The sequence below is a fragment of the Schistocerca gregaria genome, chromosome X, assembly GCF_023897955.1.
Source record: "Schistocerca gregaria isolate iqSchGreg1 chromosome X, iqSchGreg1.2, whole genome shotgun sequence".
NCBI lineage: Eukaryota > Metazoa > Arthropoda > Insecta > Orthoptera > Acrididae > Schistocerca > Schistocerca gregaria.
In genome coordinates, this window is record NC_064931.1 from 317,124,120 (window position 1) to 317,132,854 (window position 8,735).

The 8,735-nt window shown below is 43.8% G+C and overlaps 1 protein-coding gene across 7 annotated transcripts in view; it reads left to right on the forward strand.

Moving 5' to 3' along the window:
- Nucleotides 1-8,735, forward strand: part of LOC126299284 (constitutive coactivator of peroxisome proliferator-activated receptor gamma-like) — a 633,226-nt gene that overhangs the window by 471,131 nt on the left and 153,360 nt on the right. The window lies entirely within an intron of this gene.

An 8,735-nucleotide genomic window follows, 5' to 3' on the forward strand; every position in this document is an offset into this window, starting at 1 on the left:
TATTTATTTTAGTGCGTATTTATTCATGGACCTCCGAGAGGCTGCTTAACGCTTTCACCAGGTGACACGATGGTAGTCTTATGAAACAGCTTCTTGCAATTGGAGATGCTGTGACCAGTGTATGGGCGCTGATCAGATCGCCTTTCCTTTGAAACCACGTGGTGCTAACTTAACTGTAACAGTCGTTGGAAAATCAGTTTACTGGGAGATTTCGCACTGACTTTATCCTTCTCTAAGGTCCCACTCTTCATCATGTTGGTAGAAAGATCTCAGAGCCTGGGGGCCTGACAAATGTCGTCAACGGTCATTGTTCTTGCAGGATTGTTTTTACTAGTCTTATGTCGTCGCCATATACTGTGATGTGCTAGTTGTCCATTGTGTTTCTCTGGAATTCTATGGATCAGTCGAAATTACGTTAGTAGCGGTAGCCATATTTAGACTTTCCTGTTGTTAATTCACGAGACATAGTAATTTCTCCTATGCTAATAAAATTCCAAGGTGTATTTTGTTTACATATTGTAATTATGTGTCTTCATTGTATCTGGGATTGCCGCCTGGCTAAAATGGGGTCGCCTACGCTAGTTTTAAAAGCATAGTGATTGGGGGAGGAGGGGGGTCTTGTTTCTCGTAGGTCTAGGGAGAAAAGTGGAGATGGTGGGCAGTGCTTGCCATACTGTTAGCAACATTTATCCACAAAGGTGTTTCAGATTTCTTCTGGTAATCCTGTGGGTATCTGAATCTTAAGATTGGTGTGTCTCCCTCAGTCATCGAGTACCTTGTACCAGCCACAAAGACTTAGACAAATATATCTATGATGTAACTCTCTCTAGCAAGCCTACAGAAATGGTCTGGCTTAGTGCTGGGTACAGAGGTGGAACTCTCATTCAGATGTTGACTCTATGGCAGCCACAGCTGCTGGAGGAGTTCTGTACGAGACCACCATATCACATGAGTCATTCAACTTATTATCCAGGTAACGCCGGGGTGAAGGGGAGTTTCTTATACTCTGGGTTTGTATTTCTTGCAGCCTTAGGTATTTCAAACAACGCGTTGGGACCTGTTTGCCGTTATTGCTGTAGATGGTAAATCTCAGTTATTTGAGGTGTGGGCCATCCTCCAGGCGTCATGCTTCTGATTGCAGTTACTGGTTGGATCCATCTGTAGGTGTTTTCTTTAATGCTGTACTACACACAGTGTGTCTGGTTGGAGCCATCACAATTTTACACTGACGTCACACTTTCTAGAAATGTAGTGGAGGTTCATCCATCGAAGTCTGGCATTTCATATAGATACAGTATCTTTTGGTTAGAAATCTATAGTGCATACAGAATTTGCTCTGATGTCATTTATATGACGTGACATTTACACCTGAGTGTTCACTTCTGTGTGTTAGCACTGATGAATTGGACACCTGCCATACTGTGATTGGCTGTGGGCATCATCACATTGATGTGACATTGGTATGCGTGGGCTGTAATTTACATAATTGGGTAAAATACGAGAAATAATGAAAAGTACGTAGAATGATGTAAAATCCTGTGAAAATGAGTAAAAATACGTAAAATGGAGGGAAATACTAAGAAATATGGAAAACATGGATAAATACATAAAGTTGTAGAGGAACAAGATTACTTACATATTTGCCGATGTGGTATCTGCTGGTGCCTCAAACTTGAGTGATGTGACTTAATTTCTTATTAACAAATACACACATCGTGTTCCTCTCCCTATGCTGCCCAACTCCTGAGAGAACGACACACTACCAATTTTCAGAGGTTCACTGGGGTTGAGGGAGTGGGGGAGAACCAATTCGGCCGTGTGTGTAACCTGACACCAGAAATTTATATCAAGGACCTTGAGATAAACCTATTATATCCAGATCATGATTAGATTAGATCCTGATCAGATGGATCAAACTGGCATATATCTTCAACTATTGCATCCTTATGAAGGCCTGGGAACCTGCACTTTGTCTGCTTATGTAGAGGTACGAGGTATTCACAATGAAATTACATTGGGGGCAAGCAGAGAAACAACAGGGGTGCTGCCAACATGTGTACCTGTGTGTGAACCGAGGGCAGAACAACATGTTAGAGGGAGGAGGGGTAGCAGGAGATGCTGGGCAATGACAGCGGGAAGAATGGCTGGTTGGAGGATGAGAAGGGAAGAGGGAGGGGTGTGGTAGTAGAGACAAGCACCAGTTTAAAAGAAGGTCATCAAGACAACTGTTGATGGCCAAAATATTGTTCCCATTCGACACTGACATTCGCCCACTCACTCACGTAGTATCTCATCATTAATTACAAAAAGAAATTGAAGAGTCACACTCCAATGAGGATTGGGAAGCAGGCGATTGTTCAAATGGGTCTGAGCGCTATGAGACTTAACATCTGAGGTCATCAGTCCCCTAGAACTTAGAACTACTTAAACCCAACTAACCTAAGGACATGACACACATACATACCCGAGGCAGGATTCGAACCTGCGACCGTAGCGGTCGCGCGGTTCCAGACTGAGGCGCCTAGAACCGCTCGGCCATTCCGGCCGGCGCAGGCGATTGTTCCAGCAGGTAGACAAAGATACTGGAGATGACAGGACTACTTAAGAAAACAAGGCTGAGGATGAGTATGTGCACATGTGGCAAGAGAATGAAGGAAGTAGAGAAGTACTGAGGTAAAGTGGGAATGAGGACACTTTTGGTTTGAAACTAATTACACTAATAAATTTATCAATTATCTACCTCCTCTACATTGCTGTTTTTCCTAGCCAGCACATGTCGCCTTCTGCCACTCCTCTCTGCGAGATACCCATCCTCCTCTCCCTACAGGATTCATGATATGTCCACATGTATTTAGCACTCTAAGAGTAATGGATGGGTGGTTTCACAGTGACACAAATTGAGAATCATGCTGCAATGTCACTGGCTGAGAGCATCACGCGGTCAACAGGACCTGCCGTTTTGTTGATATAAGTCGTCGAGAGTGGTGGTTTGGAACTCAAGTAATTGGTAAGACTTGTTTAAACTACGGAAAACGTGATGAAATTATGAAAAGTGATGGGAAAATACCTAAAATTGAGGTAAATACGACAAAAATGTGGATGAATGATGGTACCTACAGGGTGTTTCAAAAAGACCGGTATATTTGAAACGGCAATAAAAACTAAACGAGCAGCGATAGAAATACACCGTTTCTTGCAATATGCTTGGGACAACAGTACATTTTCAGGCAGACAAATTTTCGAAATTACAGTAGTTACAATTGTCAAGAACAGATGGCGCTTCGGTCTGGGAAACTCTATAGTACGATATTTTCCACATATCCACCATGCGTAGCAATAATATGGCGTAGTCTCTGAATGAAATTACCCGAAACTTTTGGCAACGTGTCTCGCAGAATGGCTTCACATGCAGATGAGATGTACTGCTTCAGCTGTTCAATTGTTTCTGTATTCTGCCGGTACACCTGGTCTTTCGAGTGTCCCCACAGAAAGAAGTCACAGGGGTTCATGTCTGGCGAATAGGGAGGCCAATCCACGCCGCCTACTGTATGTTTCGGATAGCCCAAAGCAATCACACGATCATCGAAATATTCATTCAGGAAATTAAAGACGTCGGCCGTGCGATGTGGCCGGGCACCATCTTGCATAAACCACGAGGTGTTCGCAGTGTCGTCTAAGGCAGTTTGTACCGCCACAAATTCACGAAGAATGTCCAGATAGCGTGATGCAGTAATAGTTTCGGATCTGAAAAATGGGCCAATGATTCCTTTGGAAGAAATGGCGGCCCAGACCAGTACTTTTTGAGGATGCAGGGACGATGGGACTGCAACATGGGGCTTTTCGGTTCCCCATATGCGCCAGTTCTGTTTATTGACGAAGCCGTCCAGGTAAAAATAAGCTTCGTCAGTAAACCAAATGCTGCCCACATGCATATCGCCGTCATCAATCCTGTGCACTATATCGTTAGCGAATGTGTCTCGTGCAGCAATGGTAGCGGCGCTGAGGGGTTGCCGCGTTTGAATTTTGTATGGATAGAGGTGTAAACTCTGGCGCATGAGATGATACGTGGACGTTGGCGTCATTTGGACCGCAGCTGCAATACGGCGAACGGAAACCCGAGGCCGCTGTTGGATCACTAGCTGTGTGTTGCCGTACGCGGTCGCCCTACCTTTCCAGCACGTTCATCCGTCACATTCCCAGTCCGTTGAAATTTTTCAAACAGATCCTTTATTGTATCGCTGTTCAGTCCTTTGGTTACATTAAACCTCCGTTGAAAACTTCGTCTTGTTGCAACAACACTGTGTTCTAGGCGGTGGAATTCCAAGACCAGAAAAATCCTCTGTTCTAAGGAATAAACCATGTTGTCCACAGCACACTTGCACGTTGTGAACAGCACACGCTTACAGCAGAAAGACGACGTACAGAATTGCGCACCCACAGACTGCGTTGTCTTCTATATCTTTCACATCACTTGCAGCGCCATCTGTTGTTGAAAATTGTAACTACTGTAATTTCGAAAGTTTGTCCGCCTGAAAATGTACTGTTGTCCCAAGCATATTGCAACAAACTGTATTTCTATCGCTGCTCGTCTAGTTTTTATTGCCGTTTCAAATATACCAGTCATTTTTTAAACACCCTGTATATGCTTAACTGTGTGTATGAAAATCATTCCATACTTCCACTGGTGTTACAATTGATGGTGCATACTATCTGTGGTCTGTGGGTTTACATCATGCAGAATGTATCCTTTTTCAACATGCAGTTATGCATTGTAAGCCATAAAAAACGAGAAAGAGAAATGCCTAAGATTTGGAGGTCATGATGACCACCACTTAGCACACAAACAGTAATCATAACTGGGTGTAATATGTACCCGCAAATATGAGGAATCAACACTGTTGGTTTGTTTGAAAGTGGAACACCAAGACATCTGCTACCCCATCATTGTGGAACATGAGTTTAATTGTAGTCATCACCTTGAGAGAACTGTTTGGAAACGCTTCGCAATGCTGCAGACTACCAGTTTCAATGTCTTCTACGCTGTTGTCAATAAGAAATACCGCCTCTGTCTTATTTGAATCGTTGTGTGTGTTGTGGGAGACAGACAGACAGACAGACAGACAGACAGACACACACACACACACACACACACACACACACACACACACACACACACACACAAACTGCTTATGAAATAACACAGGACCCTATCTTGTGATTGATAGTGTGTGTGAGTGTGTGTGTGTGTGTGTGTGTGTGTGTGTGTGTGTGTGTGTGTGTGTGTGTGTGTGTGTGTGTGTGTGTTGTGGTCCTCCTACAGTACAGGCGACGAAACTTTACACAGCACTGTGGAAGTGACTTCAATAACGGGCCACCTGCACCAGTGGACCACTACATGAATATCAAGGTATCACCACATATGCTCGATGTCAACTCACAGATGGTTTTTTTGGGCTGCATCAGACCACAGAGGGGGGCAGAGGGGCTGTCAAAAGTCTCTGACACCATTAAACTGTCGTATTTCTGGCGAAGTAATCATAAGACTATGATAAAGGAGATTAGGACATGTACAGGAGGATATTTAGTCATTCGATATTGATGAATTTTAGATGTTATGCTTCTGAATTTCTTTGTCCGCATATACTCTGCATGGCCGTGCATTTCCTCCTTTGCGTTAAGTATGCTATTTTTCTAGTTGTGATGGGTCTACCTAGTCAATGACAGGTGGACGCGGCAGCCTTCAAACGAGTGGAACAGTGCTCTGGTATTTCCAGAGAATTAGCAGGGACCTCTGACTTGGCAGGGCACATCACTTGCCCGTCGGAAACAGGTGGTTTCAGATCCTATGTACAAAAGCCTGCAAGATTCGTGAGAGTACGGCAGGTTAGCGATACTCTGATGAGAGGAGAGCTCTATACCGCATCTTCTAAGTGTTGTGGGCGAACATATTACAACCTCTCATATACGTCACGTGAAGTGACTGCAACGATAAAGACAGTGGCTAATATGAAGATTTTTACCATGAGACAATCAATGGCAGAAGTTCCTTCGTTTTCTCGATAATTACATTCTTCCATATGTATTGGCTATAAATGCAGCGAGTGACGTCTTAATAGGTAAGCTAAGGTCACATTCACATCTATATGCCTACTTCGCTAGCCATCATGCGGTGTGTGGCGGAGGGTACCCTATACCACTACTAGTCATTTCCTTTCCTATTCTCCTCGTAGATAGAGCGAGGGAAAAGGTGCAGCTACATGTCTCCATATGAGCCTCATTACTCCTATCTTACCTTCGTGATCCTTATGTAAAATGTATGTTGGCAGCAGAAGAAACATTCTGCAGTCAGCTTCGAATGTCGGTTCTGTAAGTTTTATCAATAGTATTCCTCGAAAGAAATATCGTCAACCCTCCAGGGATTCTCATTTGATCTACCTGGGAAGTGTAATACGACTGCAACAAAAAAAATTACCATGCGAAGTGACTCACGGGCAGTTTAGTTTATCAGTTTGACATCAATGATTCGCTGCTGGACCGGTGGAAGCAAGGGATAGAGTACCACAGATATGATCCACGAGTCGGAGCAGTTGTCATGCGTTTTATCGTTGCGGCGAAATCTTAACGAAATTTCAATTTCCCACAGGGAGAGATGATCATCGTAACAAACTCAGCTATATTACCGAATTTATAAAGTGATACATAGTAGAAACCTGGTACTTACAACTCTCCTGTGCTGCTATCTTAGGAGACTTTGTATGTGATGAAGGATTTGGTCACTTAAAGACAGTGCAAATGTGAGGAGACATCCTAGGACAAACAGAGCATGCTCGTAGCACTTTGTCATGAGTCAAATGAGTTTAATATTCTAGTCCTGTGATGCAGAACGTAGCAGATAAGTACAAATTGTTTTTATCTGATGAGAGATTACTTACATGAAGTGTACCCTATGCCATACTGTTGTACAGGATTTCCCAAGAAATAACATTACTTTAGCGCTGTGAAAACACGTTATCTGAGTTTTTCTGTCTTTGAAAATTACTCCTATCAATGGGAGGGATCTACATCTGACATGAGAAATTCGACGCATATGGACAACATCCCTGTCTCTCATTTGGTAAACTGGATTTTTGAACTGGGGAGCTGCAGTTAGAACTATACATCTAATTCACATCTGCTTGTCTCTAAGTGTCTGCAGCCAGCGGTCGACCAGAAGCCACAGCTTAGCCTATGACGACTGGTTAGTTACGAAGAATGCTTCGACCTATCGACACTTGCCGACAGCTAAAAGAACAAGTCCCAGTGGCAGGCCCTCTGGGTGGCTGAATACCAAACTAGCTAGAATGCTTGTCGAGCAGAGAGAGATAGCCGTGGATGTATGTGCTGCATGAGACGATTCAATAGGAGATGTGTTTGCACTGGACGATTATTCCCCATGTAAATTGATCGGTTAATTGCTTGGCTGTCACAGTGACAGTCTCTCCGGCCTCTGCGCGTCTGGAATGGCCAGAGTTGTGTACGCAGGTACCGATGTGACCATTGCATGTGGGTGGGTGGAGAGGGGGGAGGAAGGGGGGAGGAAGGGGGGAGGAAGGGGGGAGGAGGGGGGAGGAGGGGGAGGAAAGCTGGGGGGATTTCCCAGGAGGGGGCAAGTGGCTCAGAACTGAACAAGTTCCTTTTCCCAGAGGGGTGGGAGAGGGGAGGAGAAGGTTGGGGAGAGGTTTCTCAGGATGTATTATCCACATGAGTACTAAATCAGTTAGCATAACAGTAAGTTTGCCCCTGAATTTATGCAACCTACACTAGCAAATAGCCCTCGTTATCTTTTTACCCTGTCGTGAAAGTGCAGGTCGAACAGCTAAGTCAACACAAAAGCAAAAGTAGTGTGTTAGAAGACAGTAGTTTGGAGGATAATACCGAGGGTTTCTAGCACAGGGAGAGATAAGAACTCAGTGTTTCTGACCACTGATGGATGAGGGACGAAGCAGTATAAGCTATAATCGCTTCTAGTGATGGCTGGGTGGCGTTTCTAAACGTGGCACAAACTTTTTGTTGAGCGAATATCGAATCCAGTGATGATACTGTAAATAGAGTTTTTGTGTTTCTATTCGTCTGTTTCGCTGTAGTTATGGAATGATTTAAGGGGAAATGTTGCTCACTTGTGCAGCTGATAGCGTCGTGCCTTTCTGCGATCCACTGAAAAGCCCTGCAGATCTTTGATATGCATGTAACCGGAGGATCTGAGACTAGTATGTTAGATTGATAGCCCTTGTCTTTAGGGGTTTTGACGGTGAAGTGAGACTGACGCCCCTAATATCCAAGGTAACGAGAGCGAAACACTCACAGGATGATTGGTGAAAGCTGTGAGTAGTGTCTTGAGAGGTGACGTTTGTAAGAAATACGAGATACAAAAGAATCAATTACATATAACGTAAGCCATGAAATTTGAGAGGAAACGTGGTGCTAAGAACGATGTTAAATCATTTTTAGAATATACGTTCATCTTTTATATTTGCCGTGTGTTGCCTGTGCCTGCAACAACTTAAAGGAAGCCAGCAAAGCACTGCCTAGGATGTTTCCTTGTTTCCAAACCCACTGCACATTACTTTAAAGTCAATGATTTTTAGGTTGGTGGCTTATAGCTTGTGTGTGTCTGTATGCATAACCTGTTTGAAATGTTAGGTTTCGGCAAGGTGTACCTTAGGTACAGACAAAAAAATTTGCTGTTTATACAGACA